General features: G+C 73.1%; 19 non-coding genes across 19 annotated transcripts; all 19 read right to left on the minus strand.

The window, feature by feature from the left end:
- Window positions 1-609: 609 nt before the first annotated feature.
- On the minus strand, window positions 610-728 carry LOC125160044 (5S ribosomal RNA). Its single transcript, XR_007150103.1, has one exon. It is a non-coding gene; the product is annotated as a 5S ribosomal RNA (ribosomal RNA).
- A 1178-nt stretch (window positions 729-1906) lies between these two features.
- LOC125159933 (5S ribosomal RNA) lies at window positions 1907-2025 on the minus strand. Its single transcript, XR_007149995.1, has one exon. It is a non-coding gene; the product is annotated as a 5S ribosomal RNA (ribosomal RNA).
- Window positions 2026-3210: 1185 nt separating this feature from the next.
- On the minus strand, window positions 3211-3329 carry LOC125159934 (5S ribosomal RNA). Its single transcript, XR_007149996.1, has one exon. It is a non-coding gene; the product is annotated as a 5S ribosomal RNA (ribosomal RNA).
- Window positions 3330-4499: 1170 nt separating this feature from the next.
- Window positions 4500-4618, minus strand: LOC125159935 (5S ribosomal RNA). The gene has a single exon (XR_007149997.1). It is a non-coding gene; the product is annotated as a 5S ribosomal RNA (ribosomal RNA).
- Window positions 4619-5798: 1180 nt separating this feature from the next.
- On the minus strand, window positions 5799-5917 carry LOC125159936 (5S ribosomal RNA). Its single transcript, XR_007149998.1, has one exon. It is a non-coding gene; the product is annotated as a 5S ribosomal RNA (ribosomal RNA).
- A 1137-nt stretch (window positions 5918-7054) lies between these two features.
- On the minus strand, window positions 7055-7173 carry LOC125159937 (5S ribosomal RNA). Its single transcript, XR_007149999.1, has one exon. It is a non-coding gene; the product is annotated as a 5S ribosomal RNA (ribosomal RNA).
- A 1176-nt stretch (window positions 7174-8349) lies between these two features.
- LOC125159938 (5S ribosomal RNA) lies at window positions 8350-8468 on the minus strand. Its single transcript, XR_007150000.1, has one exon. It is a non-coding gene; the product is annotated as a 5S ribosomal RNA (ribosomal RNA).
- Window positions 8469-9653: 1185 nt separating this feature from the next.
- Window positions 9654-9772, minus strand: LOC125159940 (5S ribosomal RNA). Its single transcript, XR_007150002.1, has one exon. It is a non-coding gene; the product is annotated as a 5S ribosomal RNA (ribosomal RNA).
- A 1170-nt stretch (window positions 9773-10942) lies between these two features.
- LOC125159941 (5S ribosomal RNA) lies at window positions 10943-11061 on the minus strand. Its single transcript, XR_007150003.1, has one exon. It is a non-coding gene; the product is annotated as a 5S ribosomal RNA (ribosomal RNA).
- Window positions 11062-12245: 1184 nt separating this feature from the next.
- Window positions 12246-12364, minus strand: LOC125159942 (5S ribosomal RNA). Its single transcript, XR_007150004.1, has one exon. It is a non-coding gene; the product is annotated as a 5S ribosomal RNA (ribosomal RNA).
- Window positions 12365-13528: 1164 nt separating this feature from the next.
- Window positions 13529-13647, minus strand: LOC125159943 (5S ribosomal RNA). The gene has a single exon (XR_007150005.1). It is a non-coding gene; the product is annotated as a 5S ribosomal RNA (ribosomal RNA).
- A 1152-nt stretch (window positions 13648-14799) lies between these two features.
- LOC125159944 (5S ribosomal RNA) lies at window positions 14800-14918 on the minus strand. Its single transcript, XR_007150006.1, has one exon. It is a non-coding gene; the product is annotated as a 5S ribosomal RNA (ribosomal RNA).
- A 1142-nt stretch (window positions 14919-16060) lies between these two features.
- LOC125159945 (5S ribosomal RNA) lies at window positions 16061-16179 on the minus strand. Its single transcript, XR_007150007.1, has one exon. It is a non-coding gene; the product is annotated as a 5S ribosomal RNA (ribosomal RNA).
- Window positions 16180-17338: 1159 nt separating this feature from the next.
- On the minus strand, window positions 17339-17457 carry LOC125159946 (5S ribosomal RNA). The gene has a single exon (XR_007150008.1). It is a non-coding gene; the product is annotated as a 5S ribosomal RNA (ribosomal RNA).
- A 1149-nt stretch (window positions 17458-18606) lies between these two features.
- LOC125159981 (5S ribosomal RNA) lies at window positions 18607-18725 on the minus strand. Its single transcript, XR_007150042.1, has one exon. It is a non-coding gene; the product is annotated as a 5S ribosomal RNA (ribosomal RNA).
- A 1180-nt stretch (window positions 18726-19905) lies between these two features.
- Window positions 19906-20024, minus strand: LOC125159947 (5S ribosomal RNA). The gene has a single exon (XR_007150009.1). It is a non-coding gene; the product is annotated as a 5S ribosomal RNA (ribosomal RNA).
- A 1153-nt stretch (window positions 20025-21177) lies between these two features.
- On the minus strand, window positions 21178-21296 carry LOC125159948 (5S ribosomal RNA). Its single transcript, XR_007150010.1, has one exon. It is a non-coding gene; the product is annotated as a 5S ribosomal RNA (ribosomal RNA).
- Window positions 21297-22438: 1142 nt separating this feature from the next.
- Window positions 22439-22557, minus strand: LOC125159949 (5S ribosomal RNA). Its single transcript, XR_007150011.1, has one exon. It is a non-coding gene; the product is annotated as a 5S ribosomal RNA (ribosomal RNA).
- Window positions 22558-23716: 1159 nt separating this feature from the next.
- LOC125159951 (5S ribosomal RNA) lies at window positions 23717-23835 on the minus strand. The gene has a single exon (XR_007150013.1). It is a non-coding gene; the product is annotated as a 5S ribosomal RNA (ribosomal RNA).
- Between the last annotated feature and the right edge of the window lie 296 nt (window positions 23836-24131).

Here is a 24131-nt window from a genome sequence, read left to right on the forward strand (position 1 = left end):
CCGGGGGCCCTGGGGATGAGGGCTCGAGGGAGGGAAGAGGTCCGGGACCCAGGGAGCCCAGGCCCGTGGCGGAGTCCGAGTGTGGGGTCTCGCTGCCCCGCCCTCCCCGCCCGCTCCTGGGTTCTTGTATCCACCCAGCCAGCCCCCACCCTCCAGTCCCCAGGCGCCAGCCCCCGGTCCCGCCCTCCCCGCACCCCCCCACCCCTCCGTGCGTGCGGGTGCAGTGTCAGGAAAGGTGCAAAGCTGGGGCGTGGCTTCCAGCCGGTGCAGTGGGATTTAGCCTGGTGCGGGCAGTGGGGAGCGGGGAGCGGCGAGCGGACCCCTTGTGAAGTGCCGTGGGGTGTGCGGTGTGCGGGCTCGGGGGGCGGGGCGGGGCGGGGCGGGGCGGGGCGAAGCGGGGCGGGGCCAGGCTAGGCTAGGCCAGGCCAGGCCAGGCCAGGCCAGGCCGCTTTGCCGGCCCGGGAGGAGCTGAGGGAGCAGTGGGCGGGGTGTGTTTGGCCCCAGGAGACGCGCTCCCCGGGGAGAGAGGGACACACGGAGGGAGGGGGGAGGGGCGGCGGGCGCCAAAGGAGAGGTCAAGGAGGCCAGAGGCAAAAGGCAAAAGGCAAAAGCCTACAGCACCCGGTATTCCCAGGCGGTCTCCCATCCAAGTACTAACCAGGCCCGACCCTGCTTAGCTTCCGAGATCAGACGAGATCGGGCGCATTCAGGGTGGTATGGCCGTAGACGCCGGCGGCTGCCGCTGGGCGCCTCAAGAGCCTGCTCCACGCGTCCCAAGCCCAGCGGGTGCCGCGCTTCACCCATGCACGCGCCTGCCTGCCTACCTGCCTGCCTGCCTGCCTGCCTGCCGCCGCCCTCCGCCGCGGGCCCCGGGCGGGTGGCGGAGGCGGCGCAAGAGGACCCTGGCAAGGCGCTGTGGCGCAAGCCCCGGCCTTCACCGATCCCGGGACTCTTGCACGCTGCTCCCGGCTTGGCCCCACGCCCGCCTCCGCTTCCATCCCGCACCGCACCGCACCGCATCGCACCGCACCGCACCACGTCGGGCCGCTCACTGGGAAGAGGGTGGAAGCGAGCGTGGGGCATCCGGCCGGCCTTTCCTTCTGGGCCCCCCCCCCCCCCCACACCCCGCCGGGTTCTCAGCGCCTCCTCCCCAGTCCCAGGGCGAGCGCAGCCAGCCCCCCCAACCCCCCCGCCTTTCATTCCCGTCCGCCCCACCTGGTGCAAAGCCACCCCGGAGGCCCCAGCGCCCCCAGAGAACATCACCAGCCCGAGCCCGCTGCCCTAGCTGGGCCTCGCCAAACGCCGGGGGCCCTGGGGATGAGGGCTCGAGGGAGGGAAGAGGTCCGGGACCCAGGGAGCCCAGGCCCGTGGCGGAGTCCGAGTGTGGGGTCTCGCTGCCCCGCCCTCCCCGCCCGCTCCTGGGTTCTTGTATCCACCCAGCCAGCCCCCACCCTCCAGTCCCCAGGCGCCAGCCCCCGGTCCCGCCCTCACCGCACCCCCCCACCCCTCCGTGCGTGCGGGTGCAGTGTCAGGAAAGGTGCAAAGCTGGGGCGTGGCTTCCAGCCGGTGCAGTGGGATTTAGCCTGGTGCGGGCAGTGGGGAGCGGGGAGCGGCGAGCGGACCCCTTGTGAAGTGCCGTGGGGTGTGCGGTGTGCGGGCTCGGGGGGCGGGGCGGGGCGGGGCGGGGCGGGGCGAAGCGGGGCGGGGCCAGGCTAGGCCAGGCCAGGCCAGGCCAGGCCAGGCCGCTTTGCCGGCCCGGGAGGAGCTGAGGGAGCAGTGGGCGGGGTGTGTTTGGCCCCAGGAGACGCGCTCCCCGGGGAGAGAGGGACACACGGAGGGAGGGGGGAGGGGCGGCGGGCGCCAAAGGAGAGGTCAAGGAGGCCAGAGGCAAAAGGCAAAAGGCAAAAGCCTACAGCACCCGGTATTCCCAGGCGGTCTCCCATCCAAGTACTAACCAGGCCCGACCCTGCTTAGCTTCCGAGATCAGACGAGATCGGGCGCGTTCAGGGTGGTATGGCCGTAGACGCCGGCGGCTGCCGCTGGGCGCCTCAAGAGCCTGCTCCACGCGTCCCAAGCCCAGCGGGTGCCGCGCTTCACCCATGCACGCGCCTGCCTGCCTACCTGCCTGCCTGCCTGCCTGCCTGCCGCCGCCCTCCGCCGCGGGCCCCGGGCGGGTGGCGGAGGCGGCGCAAGAGGACCCTGGCAAGGCGCTGTGGCGCAAGCCCCGGCCTTCACCGATCCCGGGACTCTTGCACGCTGCTCCCGGCTTGGCCCCACGCCCGCCTCCGCTTCCATCCCGCACCGCACCGCACCGCATCGCACCGCACCGCACCACGTCGGGCCGCTCACTGGGAAGAGGGTGGAAGCGAGCGTGGGGCATCCGGCCGGCCTTTCCTTCTGGGCCCCCCCCCCCCACACCCCGCCGGGTTCTCAGCGCCTCCTCCCCAGTCCCAGGGCGAGCGCAGCCAGCCCCCCCAACCCCCCCGCCTTTCATTCCCGTCCGCCCCACCTGGTGCAAAGCCACCCCGGAGGCCCCAGCGCCCCCAGAGAACATCACCAGCCCGAGCCCGCTGCCCTAGCTGGGCCTCGCCAAACGCCGGGGGCCCTGGGGATGAGGGCTCGAGGGAGGGAAGAGGTCCGGGACCCAGGGAGCCCAGGCCCGTGGCGGAGTCCGAGTGTGGGGTCTCGCTGCCCCGCCCTCCCCGCCCGCTCCTGGGTTCTTGTATCCACCCAGCCAGCCCCCACCCTCCAGTCCCCAGGCGCCAGCCCCCGGTCCCGCCCTCACCGCACCCCCCCACCCCTCCGTGCGTGCGGGTGCAGTGTCAGGAAAGGTGCAAAGCTGGGGCGTGGCTTCCAGCCGGTGCAGTGGGATTTAGCCTGGTGCGGGCAGTGGGGAGCGGGGAGCGGCGAGCGGACCCCTTGTGAAGTGCCGTGGGGTGTGCGGTGTGCGGGCTCGGGGGGCGGGGCGGGGCGGGGCGGGGCGGGGCGAAGCGGGGCGGGGCCAGGCTAGGCTAGGCCAGGCCAGGCCAGGCCAGGCCAGGCCAGGCCGCTTTGCCGGCCCGGGAGGAGCTGAGGGAGCAGTGGGCGGGGTGTGTTTGGCCCCAGGAGACGCGCTCCCCGGGGAGAGAGGGACACACGGAGGGAGGGGGGAGGGGCGGCGGGCGCCAAAGGAGAGGTCAAGGAGGCCAGAGGCAAAAGGCAAAAGGCAAAAGCCTACAGCACCCGGTATTCCCAGGCGGTCTCCCATCCAAGTACTAACCAGGCCCGACCCTGCTTAGCTTCCGAGATCAGACGAGATCGGGCGCGTTCAGGGTGGTATGGCCGTAGACGCCGGCGGCTGCCGCTGGGCGCCTCAAGAGCCTGCTCCACGCGTCCCAAGCCCAGCGGGTGCCGCGCTTCACCCATGCACGCGCCTGCCTGCCTGCCTGCCTGGCTGCCGCCGCCCTCCGCCGCGGGCCCCGGGCGGGTGGCGGAGGCGGCGCAAGAGGACCCTGGCAAGGCGCTGTGGCGCAAGCCCCGGCCTTCACCGATCCCGGGACTCTTGCACGCTGCTCCCGGCTTGGCCCCACGCCCGCCTCCGCTTCCATCCCGCACCGCACCGCACCGCATCGCACCGCACCGCACCACGTCGGGCCGCTCACTGGGAAGAGGGTGGAAGCGAGCGTGGGGCATCCGGCCGGCCTTTCCTTCTGGGCCCCCCCCCCCCCCACACCCCGCCGGGTTCTCAGCGCCTCCTCCCCAGTCCCAGGGCGAGCGCAGCCAGCCCCCCCAACCCCCCCGCCTTTCATTCCCGTCCGCCCCACCTGGTGCAAAGCCACCCCGGAGGCCCCAGCGCCCCCAGAGAACATCACCAGCCCGAGCCCGCTGCCCTAGCTGGGCCTCGCCAAACGCCGGGGGCCCTGGGGATGAGGGCTCGAGGGAGGGAAGAGGTCCGGGACCCAGGGAGCCCAGGCCCGTGGCGGAGTCCGAGTGTGGGGTCTCGCTGCCCCGCCCTCCCCGCCCGCTCCTGGGTTCTTGTATCCACCCAGCCAGCCCCCACCCTCCAGTCCCCAGGCGCCAGCCCCCGGTCCCGCCCTCACCGCACCCCCCCACCCCTCCGTGCGTGCGGGTGCAGTGTCAGGAAAGGTGCAAAGCTGGGGCGTGGCTTCCAGCCGGTGCAGTGGGATTTAGCCTGGTGCGGGCAGTGGGGAGCGGGGAGCGGCGAGCGGACCCCTTGTGAAGTGCCGTGGGGTGTGCGGTGTGCGGGCTCGGGGGGCGGGGCGGGGCGGGGCGGGGCGGGGCGAAGCGGGGCGGGGCCAGGCTAGGCTAGGCCAGGCCAGGCCAGGCCAGGCCAGGCCGCTTTGCCGGCCCGGGAGGAGCTGAGGGAGCAGTGGGCGGGGTGTGTTTGGCCCCAGGAGACGCGCTCCCCGGGGAGAGAGGGACACACGGAGGGAGGGGGGAGGGGCGGCGGGCGCCAAAGGAGAGGTCAAGGAGGCCAGAGGCAAAAGGCAAAAGGCAAAAGCCTACAGCACCCGGTATTCCCAGGCGGTCTCCCATCCAAGTACTAACCAGGCCCGACCCTGCTTAGCTTCCGAGATCAGACGAGATCGGGCGCGTTCAGGGTGGTATGGCCGTAGACGCCGGCGGCTGCCGCTGGGCGCCTCAAGAGCCTGCTCCACGCGTCCCAAGCCCAGCGGGTGCCGCGCTTCACCCATGCACGCGCCTGCCTGCCTACCTGCCTGCCTGCCTGCCTGCCTGGCTGCCGCCGCCCTCCGCCGCGGGCCCCGGGCGGGTGGCGGAGGCGGCGCAAGAGGACCCTGGCAAGGCGCTGTGGCGCAAGCCCCGGCCTTCACCGATCCCGGGACTCTTGCACGCTGCTCCCGGCTTGGCCCCACGCCCGCCTCCGCTTCCATCCCGCACCGCACCGCACCGCATCGCACCGCACCGCACCACGTCGGGCCGCTCACTGGGAAGAGGGTGGAAGCGAGCGTGGGGCATCCGGCCGGCCTTTCCTTCTGGGCCCCCCCCCCCCCACACCCCGCCGGGTTCTCAGCGCCTCCTCCCCAGTCCCAGGGCGAGCGCAGCCAGCCCCCCCAACCCCCCCGCCTTTCATTCCCGTCCGCCCCACCTGGTGCAAAGCCACCCCGGAGGCCCCAGCGCCCCCAGAGAACATCACCAGCCCGAGCCCGCTGCCCTAGCTGGGCCTCGCCAAACGCCGGGGGCCCTGGGGATGAGGGCTCGAGGGAGGGAAGAGGTCCGGGACCCAGGGAGCCCAGGCCCGTGGCGGAGTCCGAGTGTGGGGTCTCGCTGCCCCGCCCTCCCCGCCCGCTCCTGGGTTCTTGTATCCACCCAGCCAGCCCCCACCCTCCAGTCCCCAGGCGCCAGCCCCCGGTCCCGCCCTCACCGCACCCCCCCACCCCTCCGTGCGTGCGGGTGCAGTGTCAGGAAAGGTGCAAAGCTGGGGCGTGGCTTCCAGCCGGTGCAGTGGGATTTAGCCTGGTGCGGGCAGTGGGGAGCGGGGAGCGGCGAGCGGACCCCTTGTGAAGTGCCGTGGGGTGTGCGGTGTGCGGGCTCGGGGGGCGGGGCGGGGCGGGGCGGGGCGAAGCGGGGCGGGGCCAGGCTAGGCTAGGCCAGGCCAGGCCAGGCCAGGCCAGGCCGCTTTGCCGGCCCGGGAGGAGCTGAGGGAGCAGTGGGCGGGGTGTGTTTGGCCCCAGGAGACGCGCTCCCCGGGGAGAGAGGGACACACGGAGGGAGGGGGGAGGGGCGGCGGGCGCCAAAGGAGAGGTCAAGGAGGCCAGAGGCAAAAGGCAAAAGGCAAAAGCCTACAGCACCCGGTATTCCCAGGCGGTCTCCCATCCAAGTACTAACCAGGCCCGACCCTGCTTAGCTTCCGAGATCAGACGAGATCGGGCGCGTTCAGGGTGGTATGGCCGTAGACGCCGGCGGCTGCCGCTGGGCGCCTCAAGAGCCTGCTCCACGCGTCCCAAGCCCAGCGGGTGCCGCGCTTCACCCATGCACGCGCCTGCCTGCCTGCCTGCCTGGCTGCCGCCTGCCTCCGCCGCCGGCCCTCCGCCGCGTGGCGGAGGCGGCGCAAGAGGACCCTGGCAAGGCGCTGTGGCGCAAGCCCCGGCCTTCACCGATCCCGGGACTCTTGCACGCTGCTCCCGGCTTGGCCCCACGCCCGCCTCCGCTTCCATCCCGCACCGCACCGCACCGCATCGCACCGCACCGCACCACGTCGGGCCGCTCACTGGGAAGAGGGTGGAAGCGAGCGTGGGGCATCCGGCCGGCCTTTCCTTCTGGGCCCCCCCCCCCACACCCCGCCGGGTTCTCAGCGCCTCCTCCCCAGTCCCAGGGCGAGCGCAGCCAGCCCCCCCAACCCCCCCGCCTTTCATTCCCGTCCGCCCCACCTGGTGCAAAGCCACCCCGGAGGCCCCAGCGCCCCCAGAGAACATCACCAGCCCGAGCCCGCTGCCCTAGCTGGGCCTCGCCAAACGCCGGGGGCCCTGGGGATGAGGGCTCGAGGGAGGGAAGAGGTCCGGGACCCAGGGAGCCCAGGCCCGTGGCGGAGTCCGAGTGTGGGGTCTCGCTGCCCCGCCCTCCCCGCCCGCTCCTGGGTTCTTGTATCCACCCAGCCAGCCCCCACCCTCCAGTCCCCAGGCGCCAGCCCCCGGTCCCGCCCTCACCGCACCCCCCCACCCCTCCGTGCGTGCGGGTGCAGTGTCAGGAAAGGTGCAAAGCTGGGGCGTGGCTTCCAGCCGGTGCAGTGGGATTTAGCCTGGTGCGGGCAGTGGGGAGCGGGGAGCGGCAAGCGGTCCCCTTGTGAAGTGCCGTGGGGTGTGCGGTGTGCGGGCTCGGGGGGCGGGGCGGGGCTCGGGGGGCGGGGCCAGGCTAGGCTAGGCCAGGCCAGGCCGCTTTGCCGGCCCGGGAGGAGCTGAGGGAGCAGTGGGCGGGGTGTGTTTGGCCCCAGGAGACGCGCTCCCCGGGGAGAGAGGGACACACGGAGGGAGGGGGGAGGGGCGGCGGGCGCCAAAGGAGAGGTCAAGGAGGCCAGAGGCAAAAGGCAAAAGGCAAAAGCCTACAGCACCCGGTATTCCCAGGCGGTCTCCCATCCAAGTACTAACCAGGCCCGACCCTGCTTAGCTTCCGAGATCAGACGAGATCGGGCGCGTTCAGGGTGGTATGGCCGTAGACGCCGGCGGCTGCCGCTGGGCGCCTCAAGAGCCTGCTCCACGCGTCCCAAGCCCAGCGGGTGCCGCGCTTCACCCATGCACGCGCCTGCCTGCCTACCTGCCTGCCTGCCTGCCTGGCTGCCGCCGCCCTCCGCCGCGGGCCCCGGGCGGGTGGCGGAGGCGGCGCAAGAGGACCCTGGCAAGGCGCTGTGGCGCAAGCCCCGGCCTTCACCGATCCCGGGACTCTTGCACGCTGCTCCCGGCTTGGCCCCACGCCCGCCTCCGCTTCCATCCCGCACCGCACCGCACCGCATCGCACCGCACCGCACCACGTCGGGCCGCTCACTGGGAAGAGGGTGGAAGCGAGCGTGGGGCATCCGGCCGGCCTTTCCTTCTGGGCCCCCCCCCCCCCACACCCCGCCGGGTTCTCAGCGCCTCCTCCCCAGTCCCAGGGCGAGCGCAGCCAGCCCCCCCAACCCCCCCGCCTTTCATTCCCGTCCGCCCCACCTGGTGCAAAGCCACCCCGGAGGCCCCAGCGCCCCCAGAGAACATCACCAGCCCGAGCCCGCTGCCCTAGCTGGGCCTCGCCAAACGCCGGGGGCCCTGGGGATGAGGGCTCGAGGGAGGGAAGAGGTCCGGGACCCAGGGAGCCCAGGCCCGTGGCGGAGTCCGAGTGTGGGGTCTCGCTGCCCCGCCCTCCCCGCCCGCTCCTGGGTTCTTGTATCCACCCAGCCAGCCCCCACCCTCCAGTCCCCAGGCGCCAGCCCCCGGTCCCGCCCTCACCGCACCCCCCCACCCCTCCGTGCGTGCGGGTGCAGTGTCAGGAAAGGTGCAAAGCTGGGGCGTGGCTTCCAGCCGGTGCAGTGGGATTTAGCCTGGTGCGGGCAGTGGGGAGCGGGGAGCGGCGAGCGGACCCCTTGTGAAGTGCCGTGGGGTGTGCGGTGTGCGGGCTCGGGGGGCGGGGCGGGGCGGGGCGGGGCGGGGCGAAGCGGGGCGGGGCCAGGCTAGGCCAGGCCAGGCCAGGCCAGGCCAGGCCGCTTTGCCGGCCCGGGAGGAGCTGAGGGAGCAGTGGGCGGGGTGTGTTTGGCCCCAGGAGACGCGCTCCCCGGGGAGAGAGGGACACACGGAGGGAGGGGGGAGGGGCGGCGGGCGCCAAAGGAGAGGTCAAGGAGGCCAGAGGCAAAAGGCAAAAGGCAAAAGCCTACAGCACCCGGTATTCCCAGGCGGTCTCCCATCCAAGTACTAACCAGGCCCGACCCTGCTTAGCTTCCGAGATCAGACGAGATCGGGCGCGTTCAGGGTGGTATGGCCGTAGACGCCGGCGGCTGCCGCTGGGCGCCTCAAGAGCCTGCTCCACGCGTCCCAAGCCCAGCGGGTGCCGCGCTTCACCCATGCACGCGCCTGCCTGCCTACCTGCCTGCCTGCCTGCCTGCCTGCCGCCGCCCTCCGCCGCGGGCCCCGGGCGGGTGGCGGAGGCGGCGCAAGAGGACCCTGGCAAGGCGCTGTGGCGCAAGCCCCGGCCTTCACCGATCCCGGGACTCTTGCACGCTGCTCCCGGCTTGGCCCCACGCCCGCCTCCGCTTCCATCCCGCACCGCACCGCACCGCATCGCACCGCACCGCACCACGTCGGGCCGCTCACTGGGAAGAGGGTGGAAGCGAGCGTGGGGCATCCGGCCGGCCTTTCCTTCTGGGCCCCCCCCCCCCACACCCCGCCGGGTTCTCAGCGCCTCCTCCCCAGTCCCAGGGCGAGCGCAGCCAGCCCCCCCAACCCCCCCGCCTTTCATTCCCGTCCGCCCCACCTGGTGCAAAGCCACCCCGGAGGCCCCAGCGCCCCCAGAGAACATCACCAGCCCGAGCCCGCTGCCCTAGCTGGGCCTCGCCAAACGCCGGGGGCCCTGGGGATGAGGGCTCGAGGGAGGGAAGAGGTCCGGGACCCAGGGAGCCCAGGCCCGTGGCGGAGTCCGAGTGTGGGGTCTCGCTGCCCCGCCCTCCCCGCCCGCTCCTGGGTTCTTGTATCCACCCAGCCAGCCCCCACCCTCCAGTCCCCAGGCGCCAGCCCCCGGTCCCGCCCTCACCGCACCCCCCCACCCCTCCGTGCGTGCGGGTGCAGTGTCAGGAAAGGTGCAAAGCTGGGGCGTGGCTTCCAGCCGGTGCAGTGGGATTTAGCCTGGTGCGGGCAGTGGGGAGCGGGGAGCGGCGAGCGGACCCCTTGTGAAGTGCCGTGGGGTGTGCGGTGTGCGGGCTCGGGGGGCGGGGCGGGGCGGGGCGGGGCGGGGCGAAGCGGGGCGGGGCCAGGCTAGGCTAGGCCAGGCCAGGCCAGGCCAGGCCAGGCCAGGCCGCTTTGCCGGCCCGGGAGGAGCTGAGGGAGCAGTGGGCGGGGTGTGTTTGGCCCCAGGAGACGCGCTCCCCGGGGAGAGAGGGACACACGGAGGGAGGGGGGAGGGGCGGCGGGCGCCAAAGGAGAGGTCAAGGAGGCCAGAGGCAAAAGGCAAAAGGCAAAAGCCTACAGCACCCGGTATTCCCAGGCGGTCTCCCATCCAAGTACTAACCAGGCCCGACCCTGCTTAGCTTCCGAGATCAGACGAGATCGGGCGCGTTCAGGGTGGTATGGCCGTAGACGCCGGCGGCTGCCGCTGGGCGCCTCAAGAGCCTGCTCCACGCGTCCCAAGCCCAGCGGGTGCCGCGCTTCACCCATGCACGCGCCTGCCTGCCTGCCTGCCTGGCTGCCGCCGCCCTCCGCCGCGGGCCCCGGGCGGGTGGCGGAGGCGGCGCAAGAGGACCCTGGCAAGGCGCTGTGGCGCAAGCCCCGGCCTTCACCGATCCCGGGACTCTTGCACGCTGCTCCCGGCTTGGCCCCACGCCCGCCTCCGCTTCCATCCCGCACCGCACCGCACCGCATCGCACCGCACCGCACCACGTCGGGCCGCTCACTGGGAAGAGGGTGGAAGCGAGCGTGGGGCATCCGGCCGGCCTTTCCTTCTGGGCCCCCCCCCCCCCCACACCCCGCCGGGTTCTCAGCGCCTCCTCCCCAGTCCCAGGGCGAGCGCAGCCAGCCCCCCCAACCCCCCCGCCTTTCATTCCCGTCCGCCCCACCTGGTGCAAAGCCACCCCGGAGGCCCCAGCGCCCCCAGAGAACATCACCAGCCCGAGCCCGCTGCCCTAGCTGGGCCTCGCCAAACGCCGGGGGCCCTGGGGATGAGGGCTCGAGGGAGGGAAGAGGTCCGGGACCCAGGGAGCCCAGGCCCGTGGCGGAGTCCGAGTGTGGGGTCTCGCTGCCCCGCCCTCCCCGCCCGCTCCTGGGTTCTTGTATCCACCCAGCCAGCCCCCACCCTCCAGTCCCCAGGCGCCAGCCCCCGGTCCCGCCCTCACCGCACCCCCCCACCCCTCCGTGCGTGCGGGTGCAGTGTCAGGAAAGGTGCAAAGCTGGGGCGTGGCTTCCAGCCGGTGCAGTGGGATTTAGCCTGGTGCGGGCAGTGGGGAGCGGGGAGCGGCGAGCGGACCCCTTGTGAAGTGCCGTGGGGTGTGCGGTGTGCGGGCTCGGGGGGCGGGGCGGGGCGGGGCGGGGCGGGGCGAAGCGGGGCGGGGCCAGGCTAGGCTAGGCCAGGCCAGGCCAGGCCAGGCCAGGCCGCTTTGCCGGCCCGGGAGGAGCTGAGGGAGCAGTGGGCGGGGTGTGTTTGGCCCCAGGAGACGCGCTCCCCGGGGAGAGAGGGACACACGGAGGGAGGGGGGAGGGGCGGCGGGCGCCAAAGGAGAGGTCAAGGAGGCCAGAGGCAAAAGGCAAAAGGCAAAAGCCTACAGCACCCGGTATTCCCAGGCGGTCTCCCATCCAAGTACTAACCAGGCCCGACCCTGCTTAGCTTCCGAGATCAGACGAGATCGGGCGCGTTCAGGGTGGTATGGCCGTAGACGCCGGCGGCTGCCGCTGGGCGCCTCAAGAGCCTGCTCCACGCGTCCCAAGCCCAGCGGGTGCCGCGCTTCACCCATGCACGCGCCTGCCTGCCTACCTGCCTGCCTGCCTGCCTGCCTGGCTGCCGCCGCCCTCCGCCGCGGGCCCCGGGCGGGTGGCGGAGGCGGCGCAAGAGGACCCTGGCAAGGCGCTGTGGCGCAAGCCCCGGCCTTCACCGATCCCGGGACTCTTGCACGCTGCTCCCGGCTTGGCCCCACGCCCGCCTCCGCTTCCATCCCGCACCGCACCGCACCGCATCGCACCGCACCGCACCACGTCGGGCCGCTCACTGGGAAGAGGGTGGAAGCGAGCGTGGGGCATCCGGCCGGCCTTTCCTTCTGGGCCCCCCCCCCCCACACCCCGCCGGGTTCTCAGCGCCTCCTCCCCAGTCCCAGGGCGAGCGCAGCCAGCCCCCCCAACCCCCCCGCCTTTCATTCCCGTCCGCCCCACCTGGTGCAAAGCCACCCCGGAGGCCCCAGCGCCCCCAGAGAACATCACCAGCCCGAGCCCGCTGCCCTAGCTGGGCCTCGCCAAACGCCGGGGGCCCTGGGGATGAGGGCTCGAGGGAGGGAAGAGGTCCGGGACCCAGGGAGCCCAGGCCCGTGGCGGAGTCCGAGTGTGGGGTCTCGCTGCCCCGCCCTCCCCGCCCGCTCCTGGGTTCTTGTATCCACCCAGCCAGCCCCCACCCTCCAGTCCCCAGGCGCCAGCCCCCGGTCCCGCCCTCACCGCACCCCCCCACCCCTCCGTGCGTGCGGGTGCAGTGTCAGGAAAGGTGCAAAGCTGGGGCGTGGCTTCCAGCCGGTGCAGTGGGATTTAGCCTGGTGCGGGCAGTGGGGAGCGGGGAGCGGCGAGCGGACCCCTTGTGAAGTGCCGTGGGGTGTGCGGTGTGCGGGCTCGGGGGGCGGGGCGGGGCGGGGCGGGGCGGGGCGAAGCGGGGCGGGGCCAGGCTAGGCTAGGCCAGGCCAGGCCAGGCCAGGCCAGGCCGCTTTGCCGGCCCGGGAGGAGCTGAGGGAGCAGTGGGCGGGGTGTGTTTGGCCCCAGGAGACGCGCTCCCCGGGGAGAGAGGGACACACGGAGGGAGGGGGGAGGGGCGGCGGGCGCCAAAGGAGAGGTCAAGGAGGCCAGAGGCAAAAGGCAAAAGGCAAAAGCCTACAGCACCCGGTATTCCCAGGCGGTCTCCCATCCAAGTACTAACCAGGCCCGACCCTGCTTAGCTTCCGAGATCAGACGAGATCGGGCGCGTTCAGGGTGGTATGGCCGTAGACGCCGGCGGCTGCCGCTGGGCGCCTCAAGAGCCTGCTCCACGCGTCCCAAGCCCAGCGGGTGCCGCGCTTCACCCATGCACGCGCCTGCCTGCCTGCCTGCCTGGCTGCCGCCGCCCTCCGCCGCGGGCCCCGGGCGGGTGGCGGAGGCGGCGCAAGAGGACCCTGGCAAGGCGCTGTGGCGCAAGCCCCGGCCTTCACCGATCCCGGGACTCTTGCACGCTGCTCCCGGCTTGGCCCCACGCCCGCCTCCGCTTCCATCCCGCACCGCACCGCACCGCATCGCACCGCACCGCACCACGTCGGGCCGCTCACTGGGAAGAGGGTGGAAGCGAGCGTGGGGCATCCGGCCGGCCTTTCCTTCTGGGCCCCCCCCCCCCCACACCCCGCCGGGTTCTCAGCGCCTCCTCCCCAGTCCCAGGGCGAGCGCAGCCAGCCCCCCCAACCCCCCCGCCTTTCATTCCCGTCCGCCCCACCTGGTGCAAAGCCACCCCGGAGGCCCCAGCGCCCCCAGAGAACATCACCAGCCCGAGCCCGCTGCCCTAGCTGGGCCTCGCCAAACGCCGGGGGCCCTGGGGATGAGGGCTCGAGGGAGGGAAGAGGTCCGGGACCCAGGGAGCCCAGGCCCGTGGCGGAGTCCGAGTGTGGGGTCTCGCTGCCCCGCCCTCCCCGCCCGCTCCTGGGTTCTTGTATCCACCCAGCCAGCCCCCACCCTCCAGTCCCCAGGCGCCAGCCCCCGGTCCCGCCCTCACCGCACCCCCCCACCCCTCCGTGCGTGCGGGTGCAGTGTCAGGAAAGGTGCAAAGCTGGGGCGTGGCTTCCAGCCGGTGCAGTGGGATTTAGCCTGGTGCGGGCAGTGGGGAGCGGGGAGCGGCGAGCGGACCCCTTGTGAAGTGCCGTGGGGTGTGCGGTGTGCGGGCTCGGGGGGCGGGGCGGGGCGGGGCGGGGCGAAGCGGGGCGGGGCCAGGCTAGGCTAGGCCAGGCCAGGCCAGGCCAGGCCAGGCCGCTTTGCCGGCCCGGGAGGAGCTGAGGGAGCAGTGGGCGGGGTGTGTTTGGCCCCAGGAGACGCGCTCCCCGGGGAGAGAGGGACACACGGAGGGAGGGGGGAGGGGCGGCGGGCGCCAAAGGAGAGGTCAAGGAGGCCAGAGGCAAAAGGCAAAAGGCAAAAGCCTACAGCACCCGGTATTCCCAGGCGGTCTCCCATCCAAGTACTAACCAGGCCCGACCCTGCTTAGCTTCCGAGATCAGACGAGATCGGGCGCGTTCAGGGTGGTATGGCCGTAGACGCCGGCGGCTGCCGCTGGGCGCCTCAAGAGCCTGCTCCACGCGTCCCAAGCCCAGCGGGTGCCGCGCTTCACCCATGCACGCGCCTGCCTGCCTACCTGCCTGCCTGCCTGCCTGCCTGGCTGCCGCCGCCCTCCGCCGCGGGCCCCGGGCGGGTGGCGGAGGCGGCGCAAGAGGACCCTGGCAAGGCGCTGTGGCGCAAGCCCCGGCCTTCACCGATCCCGGGACTCTTGCACGCTGCTCCCGGCTTGGCCCCACGCCCGCCTCCGCTTCCATCCCGCACCGCACCGCACCGCATCGCACCGCACCGCACCACGTCGGGCCGCTCACTGGGAAGAGGGTGGAAGCGAGCGTGGGGCATCCGGCCGGCCTTTCCTTCTGGGCCCCCCCCCCCACACCCCGCCGGGTTCTCAGCGCCTCCTCCCCAGTCCCAGGGCGAGCGCAGCCAGCCCCCCCAACCCCCCCGCCTTTCATTCCCGTCCGCCCCACCTGGTGCAAAGCCACCCCGGAGGCCCCAGCGCCCCCAGAGAACATCACCAGCCCGAGCCCGCTGCCCTAGCTGGGCCTCGCCAAACGCCGGGGGCCCTGGGGATGAGGGCTCGAGGGAGGGAAGAGGTCCGGGACCCAGGGAGCCCAGGCCCGTGGCGGAGTCCGAGTGTGGGGTCTCGCTGCCCCGCCCTCCCCGCCCGCTCCTGGGTTCTTGTATCCACCCAGCCAGCCCCCACCCTCCAGTCCCCAGGCGCCAGCCCCCGGTCCCGCCCTCACCGCACCCCCCCACCCCTCCGTGCGTGCGGGTGCAGTGTCAGGAAAGGTGCAAAGCTGGGGCGTGGCTTCCAGCCGGTGCAGTGGGATTTAGCCTGGTGCGGGCAGTGGGGAGCGGGGAGCGGCAAGCGGTCCCCTTGTGAAGTGCCGTGGGGTGTGCGGTGTGCGGGCTCGGGGGGCGGGGCGGGGCTCGGGGGGCGGGGCCAGGCTAGGCTAGGCCAGGCCAGGCCGCTTTGCCGGCCCGGGAGGAGCTGAGGGAGCAGTGGGCGGGGTGTGTTTGGCCCCAGGAGACGCGCTCCCCGGGGAGAGAGGGACACACGGAGGGAGGGGGGAGGGGCGGCGGGCGCCAAAGGAGAGGTCAAGGAGGCCAGAGGCAAAAGGCAAAAGGCAAAAGCCTACAGCACCCGGTATTCCCAGGCGGTCTCCCATCCAAGTACTAACCAGGCCCGACCCTGCTTAGCTTCCGAGATCAGACGAGATCGGGCGCGTTCAGGGTGGTATGGCCGTAGACGCCGGCGGCTGCCGCTGGGCGCCTCAAGAGCCTGCTCCACGCGTCCCAAGCCCAGCGGGTGCCGCGCTTCACCCATGCACGCGCCTGCCTGCCTACCTGCCTGCCTGCCTGCCTGGCTGCCGCCGCCCTCCGCCGCGGGCCCCGGGCGGGTGGCGGAGGCGGCGCAAGAGGACCCTGGCAAGGCGCTGTGGCGCAAGCCCCGGCCTTCACCGATCCCGGGACTCTTGCACGCTGCTCCCGGCTTGGCCCCACGCCCGCCTCCGCTTCCATCCCGCACCGCACCGCACCGCATCGCACCGCACCGCACCACGTCGGGCCGCTCACTGGGAAGAGGGTGGAAGCGAGCGTGGGGCATCCGGCCGGCCTTTCCTTCTGGGCCCCCCCCCCCCACACCCCGCCGGGTTCTCAGCGCCTCCTCCCCAGTCCCAGGGCGAGCGCAGCCAGCCCCCCCAACCCCCCCGCCTTTCATTCCCGTCCGCCCCACCTGGTGCAAAGCCACCCCGGAGGCCCCAGCGCCCCCAGAGAACATCACCAGCCCGAGCCCGCTGCCCTAGCTGGGCCTCGCCAAACGCCGGGGGCCCTGGGGATGAGGGCTCGAGGGAGGGAAGAGGTCCGGGACCCAGGGAGCCCAGGCCCGTGGCGGAGTCCGAGTGTGGGGTCTCGCTGCCCCGCCCTCCCCGCCCGCTCCTGGGTTCTTGTATCCACCCAGCCAGCCCCCACCCTCCAGTCCCCAGGCGCCAGCCCCCGGTCCCGCCCTCACCGCACCCCCCCACCCCTCCGTGCGTGCGGGTGCAGTGTCAGGAAAGGTGCAAAGCTGGGGCGTGGCTTCCAGCCGGTGCAGTGGGATTTAGCCTGGTGCGGGCAGTGGGGAGCGGCGAGCGGTCCCCTTGTGAAGTGCCGTGGGGTGTGCGGTGTGCGGGCTCGGGGGGCGGGGCGGGGCTCGGGGGGCGGGGCCAGGCTAGGCTAGGCCAGGCCAGGCCGCTTTGCCGGCCCGGGAGGAGCTGAGGGAGCAGTGGGCGGGGTGTGTTTGGCCCCAGGAGACGCGCTCCCCGGGGAGAGAGGGACACACGGAGGGAGGGGGGAGGGGCGGCGGGCGCCAAAGGAGAGGTCAAGGAGGCCAGAGGCAAAAGGCAAAAGGCAAAAGCCTACAGCACCCGGTATTCCCAGGCGGTCTCCCATCCAAGTACTAACCAGGCCCGACCCTGCTTAGCTTCCGAGATCAGACGAGATCGGGCGCGTTCAGGGTGGTATGGCCGTAGACGCCGGCGGCTGCCGCTGGGCGCCTCAAGAGCCTGCTCCACGCGTCCCAAGCCCAGCGGGTGCCGCGCTTCACCCATGCACGCGCCTGCCTGCCTACCTGCCTGCCTGCCTGCCTGGCTGCCGCCGCCCTCCGCCGCGGGCCCCGGGCGGGTGGCGGAGGCGGCGCAAGAGGACCCTGGCAAGGCGCTGTGGCGCAAGCCCCGGCCTTCACCGATCCCGGGACTCTTGCACGCTGCTCCCGGCTTGGCCCCACGCCCGCCTCCGCTTCCATCCCGCACCGCACCGCACCGCATCGCACCGCACCGCACCACGTCGGGCCGCTCACTGGGAAGAGGGTGGAAGCGAGCGTGGGGCATCCGGCCGGCCTTTCCTTCTGGGCCCCCCCCCCCCACACCCCGCCGGGTTCTCAGCGCCTCCTCCCCAGTCCCAGGGCGAGCGCAGCCAGCCCCCCCAACCCCCCCGCCTTTCATTCCCGTCCGCCCCACCTGGTGCAAAGCCACCCCGGAGGCCCCAGCGCCCCCAGAGAACATCACCAGCCCGAGCCCGCTGCCCTAGCTGGGCCTCGCCAAACGCCGGGGGCCCTGGGGATGAGGGCTCGAGGGAGGGAAGAGGTCCGGGACCCAGGGAGCCCAGGCCCGTGGCGGAGTCCGAGTGTGGGGTCTCGCTGCCCCGCCCTCCCCGCCCGCTCCTGGGTTCTTGTATCCACCCAGCCAGCCCCCACCCTCCAGTCCCCAGGCGCCAGCCCCCGGTCCCGCCCTCACCGCACCCCCCCACCCCTCCGTGCGTGCGGGTGCAGTGTCAGGAAAGGTGCAAAGCTGGGGCGTGGCTTCCAGCCGGTGCAGTGGGATTTAGCCTGGTGCGGGCAGTGGGGAGCGGGGAGCGGCGAGCGGTCCCCTTGTGAAGTGCCGTGGGGTGTGCGGTGTGCGGGCTCGGGGGGCGGGGCGGGGCTCGGGGGGCGGGGCCAGGCTAGGCTAGGCCAGGCCAGGCCAGGCCAGGCCGCTTTGCCGGCCCGGGAGGAGCTGAGGGAGCAGTGGGCGGGGTGTGTTTGGCCCCAGGAGACGCGCTCCCCGGGGAGAGAGGGACACACGGAGGGAGGGGGGAGGGGCGGCGGGCGCCAAAGGAGAGGTCAAGGAGGCCAGAGGCAAAAGGCAAAAGGCAAAAGCCTACAGCACCCGGTATTCCCAGGCGGTCTCCCATCCAAGTACTAACCAGGCCCGACCCTGCTTAGCTTCCGAGATCAGACGAGATCGGGCGCGTTCAGGGTGGTATGGCCGTAGACGCCGGCGGCTGCCGCTGGGCGCCTCAAGAGCCTGCTCCACGCGTCCCAAGCCCAGCGGGTGCCGCGCTTCACCCATGCACGCGCCTGCCTGCCTACCTGCCTGCCTGCCTGCCTGGCTGCCGCCGCCCTCCGCCGCGGGCCCCGGGCGGGTGGCGGAGGCGGCGCAAGAGGACCCTGGCAAGGCGCTGTGGCGCAAGCCCCGGCCTTCACCGATCCCGGGACTCTTGCACGCTGCTCCCGGCTTGGCCCCACGCCCGCCTCCGCTTCCATCCCGCACCGCACCGCACCGCATCGCACCGCACCGCACCACGTCGGGCCGCTCACTGGGAAGAGGGTGGAAGCGAGCGTGGGGCATCCGGCCGGCCTTTCCTTCTGGGCCCCCCCCCCCCACACCCCGCCGGGTTCTCAGCGACTCCTCCCCAGTCCCAGGGCGAGCGCAGCCAGCCCCCCCAACCCCCCCGCCTTTCATTCCCGTCCGCCCCACCTGGTGCAAAGCCACCCCGGAGGCCCCAGCGCCCCCAGAGAACATCACCAGCCCGAGCCCGCTGCCCTAGCTGGGCCTCGCCAAACGCCGGGGGCCCTGGGGATGAGGGCTCGAGGGAGGGAAGAGGTCCGGGACCCAGGGAGCCCAGGCCCGTGGCGGAGTCCGAGTGTGGGGTCTCGCTGCCCCGCCCTCCCCGCCCGCTCCTGGGTTCTTGTATCCACCCAGCCAGCCCCCACCCTCCAGTCCCCAGGCGCCAGCCCCCGGTCCCGCCCTCACCGCACCCCCCCACCCCTCCGTGCGTGCGGGTGCAGTGTCAGGAAAGGTGCAAAGCTGGGGCGTGGCTTCCAGCCGGTGCAGTGGGATTTAGCCTGGTGCGGGCAGTGGGGAGCGGGGAGCGGCGAGCGGTCCCCTTGTGAAGTGCCGTGGGGTGTGCGGTGTGCGGGCTCGGGGGGCGGGGCGGGGCTCGGGGGGCGGGGCCAGGCTAGGCTAGGCCAGGCCAGGCCGCTTTGCCGGCCCGGGAGGAGCTGAGGGAGCAGTGGGCGGGGTGTGTTTGGCCCCAGGAGACGCGCTCCCCGGGGAGAGAGGGACACACGGAGGGAGGGGGGAGGGGCGGCGGGCGCCAAAGGAGAGGTCAAGGAGGCCAGAGGCAAAAGGCAAAAGGCAAAAGCCTACAACACCCGGTATTCCCAGGCGGTCTCCCATCCAAGTACTAACCAGGCCCGACCCTGCTTAGCTTCCGAGATCAGACGAGATCGGGCGCGTTCAGGGTGGTATGGCCGTAGACGCCGGCGGCTGCCGCTGGGCGCCTCAAGAGCCTGCTCCACGCGTCCCAAGCCCAGCGGGTGCCGCGCTTCACCCATGCACGCGCCTGCCTGCCTACCTGCCTGCCTGCCTGCCTGGCTGCCGCCGCCCTCCGCCGCGGGCCCCGGGCGGGTGGCGGAGGCGGCGCAAGAGGACCCTGGCAAGGCGCTGTGGCGCAAGCCCCGGCCTTCACCGATCCCGGGACTCTTGCACGCTGCTCCCGGCTTGGCCCCACGCCCGCCTCCGCTTCCATCCCGCACCGCACCGCACCGCATCGCACCGCACCGCACCACGTCGGGCCGCTCACTGGGAAGAGGGTGGAAGCGAGCGTGGGGCATCCGGCCGGCCTTTCCTTCTGGGCCCCCCCCCCCCACACCCCGCCGGGTTCTCAGCGCCTCCTCCCCAGTCCCAGGGCGAGCGCAGCCAGCCCCCCCAACCCCCCCGCCTTTCATTCCCGTCCGCCCCACCTGGTGCAAAGCCACCCCGGAGGCCCCAGCGCCCCCAGAGAACATCACCAGCCCGAGCCCGCTGCCCTAGCTGGGCCTCGCCAAACGCCGGGGGCCCTGGGGATGAGGGCTCGAGGGAGGGAAGAGGTCCGGGACCCAGGGAGCCCAGGCCCGTGGCGGAGTCCGAGTGTGGGGTCTCGCTGCCCCGCCCTCCCCGCCCGCTCCTGGGTTCTTGTATCCACCCAGCCAGCCCCCACCCTCCAGTCCCCAGGCGCCAGCCCCCGGTCCCGCCCTCACCGCACCCCCCCACCCCTCCGTGCGTGCGGGTGCAGTGTCAGGAAAGGTGCAAAGCTGGGGCGTGGCTTCCAGCCGGTGCAGTGGGATTTAGCCTGGTGCGGGCAGTGGGGAGCGGGGAGCGGCGAGCGGACCCCTTGTGAAGTGCCGTGGGGTGTGCGGTGTGCGGGCTCGGGGGGCGGGGCGGGGCGGGGCGGGGCGGGGCGAAGCGGGGCGGGGCCAGGCTAGGCTAGGCCAGGCCAGGCCAGGCCAGGCCAGGCCGCTTTGCCGGCCCGGGAGGAGCTGAGGGAGCAGTGGGCGGGGTGTGTTTGGCCCCAGGAGACGCGCTCCCCGGGGAGAGAGGGACACACGGAGGGAGGGGGGAGGGGCGGCGGGCGCCAAAGGAGAGGTCAAGGAGGCCAGAGGCAAAAGGCAAAAGGCAAAAGCCTACAGCACCCGGTATTCCCAGGCGGTCTCCCATCCAAGTACTAACCAGGCCCGACCCTGCTTAGCTTCCGAGATCAGACGAGATCGGGCGCGTTCAGGGTGGTATGGCCGTAGACGCCGGCGGCTGCCGCTGGGCGCCTCAAGAGCCTGCTCCACGCGTCCCAAGCCCAGCGGGTGCCGCGCTTCACCCATGCACGCGCCTGCCTGCCTACCTGCCTGCCTGCCTGCCTGCCTGGCTGCCGCCGCCCTCCGCCGCGGGCCCCGGGCGGGTGGCGGAGGCGGCGCAAGAGGACCCTGGCAAGGCGCTGTGGCGCAAGCCCCGGCCTTCACCGATCCCGGGACTCTTGCACGCTGCTCCCGGCTTGGCCCCACGCCCGCCTCCGCTTCCATCCCGCACCGCACCGCACCGCATCGCACCGCACCGCACCACGTCGGGCCGCTCACTGGGAAGAGGGTGGAAGCGAGCGTGGGGCATCCGGCCGGCCTTTCCTTCTGGGCCCCCCCCCCCCACACCCCGCCGGGTTCTCAGCGCCTCCTCCCCAGTCCCAGGGCGAGCGCAGCCAGCCCCCCCAACCCCCCCGCCTTTCATTCCCGTCCGCCCCACCTGGTGCAAAGCCACCCCGGAGGCCCCAGCGCCCCCAGAGAACATCACCAGCCCGAGCCCGCTGCCCTAGCTGGGCCTCGCCAAACGCCGGGGGCCCTGGGGATGAGGGCTCGAGGGAGGGAAGAGGTCCGGGACCCAGGGAGCCCAGGCCCGTGGCGGAGTCCGAGTGTGGGGTCTCGCTGCCCCGCCCTCCCCGCCCGCTCCTGGGTTCTTGTATCCACCCAGCCAGCCCCCACCCTCCAGTCCCCAGGCGCCAGCCCCCGGTCCCGCCCTCACCGCACCCCCCCACCCCTCCGTGCGTGCGGGTGCAGTGTCAGGAAAGGTGCAAAGCTGGGGCGTGGCTTCCAGCCGGTGCAGTGGGATTTAGCCTGGTGCGGGCAGTGGGGAGCGGGGAGCGGCAAGCGGTCCCCTTGTGAAGTGCCGTGGGGTGTGCGGTGTGCGGGCTCGGGGGGCGGGGCGGGGCTCGGGGGGCGGGGCCAGGCTAGGCTAGGCCAGGCCAGGCCGCTTTGCCGGCCCGGGAGGAGCTGAGGGAGCAGTGGGCGGGGTGTGTTTGGCCCCAGGAGACGCGCTCCCCGGGGAGAGAGGGACACACGGAGGGAGGGGGGAGGGGCGGCGGGCGCCAAAGGAGAGGTCAAGGAGGCCAGAGGCAAAAGGCAAAAGGCAAAAGCCTACAGCACCCGGTATTCCCAGGCGGTCTCCCATCCAAGTACTAACCAGGCCCGACCCTGCTTAGCTTCCGAGATCAGACGAGATCGGGCGCGTTCAGGGTGGTATGGCCGTAGACGCCGGCGGCTGCCGCTGGGCGCCTCAAGAGCCTGCTCCACGCGTCCCAAGCCCAGCGGGTGCCGCGCTTCACCCATGCACGCGCCTGCCTGCCTACCTGCCTGCCTGCCTGCCTGGCTGCCGCCGCCCTCCGCCGCGGGCCCCGGGCGGGTGGCGGAGGCGGCGCAAGAGGACCCTGGCAAGGCGCTGTGGCGCAAGCCCCGGCCTTCACCGATCCCGGGACTCTTGCACGCTGCTCCCGGCTTGGCCCCACGCCCGCCTCCGCTTCCATCCCGCACCGCACCGCACCGCATCGCACCGCACCGCACCACGTCGGGCCGCTCACTGGGAAGAGGGTGGAAGCGAGCGTGGGGCATCCGGCCGGCCTTTCCTTCTGGGCCCCCCCCCCCCACACCCCGCCGGGTTCTCAGCGCCTCCTCCCCAGTCCCAGGGCGAGCGCAGCCAGCCCCCCCAACCCCCCCGCCTTTCATTCCCGTCCGCCCCACCTGGTGCAAAGCCACCCCGGAGGCCCCAGCGCCCCCAGAGAACATCACCAGCCCGAGCCCGCTGCCCTAGCTGGGCCTCGCCAAACGCCGGGGGCCCTGGGGATGAGGGCTCGAGGGAGGGAAGAGGTCCGGGACCCAGGGAGCCCAGGCCCGTGGCGGAGTCCGAGTGTGGGGTCTCGCTGCCCCGCCCTCCCCGCCCGCTCCTGGGTTCTTGTATCCACCCAGCCAGCCCCCACCCTCCAGTCCCCAGGCGCCAGCCCCCGGTCCCGCCCTCACCGCACCCCCCCACCCCTCCGTGCGTGCGGGTGCAGTGTCAGGAAAGGTGCAAAGCTGGGGCGTGGCTTCCAGCCGGTGCAGTGGGATTTAGCCTGGTGCGGGCAGTGGGGAGCGGCGAGCGGTCCCCTTGTGAAGTGCCGTGGGGTGTGCGGTGTGCGGGCTCGGGGGGCGGGGCGGGGCTCGGGGGGCGGGGCCAGGCTAGGCTAGGCCAGGCCAGGCCGCTTTGCCGGCCCGGGAGGAGCTGAGGGAGCAGTGGGCGGGGTGTGTTTGGCCCCAGGAGACGCGCTCCCCGGGGAGAGAGGGACACACGGAGGGAGGGGGGAGGGGCGGCGGGCGCCAAAGGAGAGGTCAAGGAGGCCAGAGGCAAAAGGCAAAAGGCAAAAGCCTACAGCACCCGGTATTCCCAGGCGGTCTCCCATCCAAGTACTAACCAGGCCCGACCCTGCTTAGCTTCCGAGATCAGACGAGATCGGGCGCGTTCAGGGTGGTATGGCCGTAGACGCCGGCGGCTGCCGCTGGGCGCCTCAAGAGCCTGCTCCACGCGTCCCAAGCCCAGCGGGTGCCGCGCTTCACCCATGCACGCGCCTGCCTGCCTACCTGCCTGCCTGCCTGCCTGGCTGCCGCCGCCCTCCGCCGCGGGCCCCGGGCGGGTGGCGGAGGCGGCGCAAGAGGACCCTGGCAAGGCGCTGTGGCGCAAGCCCCGGCCTTCACCGATCCCGGGACTCTTGCACGCTGCTCCCGGCTTGGCCCCACGCCCGCCTCCGCTTCCATCCCGCACCGCACCGCACCGCATCGCACCGCACCGCACCACGTCGGGCCGCTCACTGGGAAGAGGGTGGAAGCGAGCGTGGGGCATCCGGCCGGCCTTTCCTTCTGGGCCCCCCCCCCCCACACCCCGCCGGGTTCTCAGCGCCTCCTCCCCAGTCCCAGGGCGAGCGCAGCCAGCCCCCCCAACCCCCCCGCCTTTCATTCCCGTCCGCCCCACCTGGTGCAAAGCCACCCCGGAGGCCCCAGCGCCCCCAGAGAACATCACCAGCCCGAGCCCGCTGCCCTAGCTGGGCCTCGCCAAACGCCGGGGGCCCTGGGGATGAGGGCTCGAGGGAGGGAAGAGGTCCGGGACCCAGGGAGCCCAGGCCCGTGGCGGAGTCCGAGTGTGGGGTCTCGCTGCCCCGCCCTCCCCGCCCGCTCCTGGGTTCTTGTATCCACCCAGCCAGCCCCCACCCTCCAGTCCCCAGGCGCCAGCCCCCGGTCCCGCCCTCACCGCACCCCCCCACCCCTCCGTGCGTGCGGGTGCAGTGTCAGGAAAGGTGCAAAGCTGGGGCGTGGCTTCCAGCCGGTGCAGTGGGATTTAGCCTGGTGCGGGCAGTGGGGAGCGGGGAGCGGCGAGCGGTCCCCTTGTGAAGTGCCGTGGGGTGTGCGGTGTGCGGGCTCGGGGGGCGGGGCGGGGCTCGGGGGGCGGGGCCAGGCTAGGCTAGGCCAGGCCAGGCCAGGCCAGGCCGCTTTGCCGGCCCGGGAGGAGCTGAGGGAGCAGTGGGCGGGGTGTGTTTGGCCCCAGGAGACGCGCTCCCCGGGGAGAGAGGGACACACGGAGGGAGGGGGGAGGGGCGGCGGGCGCCAAAGGAGAGGTCAAGGAGGCCAGAGGCAAAAGGCAAAAGGCAAAAGCCTACAGCACCCGGTATTCCCAGGCGGTCTCCCATCCAAGTACTAACCAGGCCCGACCCTGCTTAGCTTCCGAGATCAGACGAGATCGGGCGCGTTCAGGGTGGTATGGCCGTAGACGCCGGCGGCTGCCGCTGGGCGCCTCAAGAGCCTGCTCCACGCGTCCCAAGCCCAGCGGGTGCCGCGCTTCACCCATGCACGCGCCTGCCTGCCTACCTGCCTGCCTGCCTGCCTGGCTGCCGCCGCCCTCCGCCGCGGGCCCCGGGCGGGTGGCGGAGGCGGCGCAAGAGGACCCTGGCAAGGCGCTGTGGCGCAAGCCCCGGCCTTCACCGATCCCGGGACTCTTGCACGCTGCTCCCGGCTTGGCCCCACGCCCGCCTCCGCTTCCATCCCGCACCGCACCGCACCGCATCGCA

Source organism: Prionailurus viverrinus, unplaced genomic scaffold, assembly GCF_022837055.1.
Source record: "Prionailurus viverrinus isolate Anna unplaced genomic scaffold, UM_Priviv_1.0 scaffold_90, whole genome shotgun sequence".
Taxonomy (NCBI): domain Eukaryota; kingdom Metazoa; phylum Chordata; class Mammalia; order Carnivora; family Felidae; genus Prionailurus; species Prionailurus viverrinus.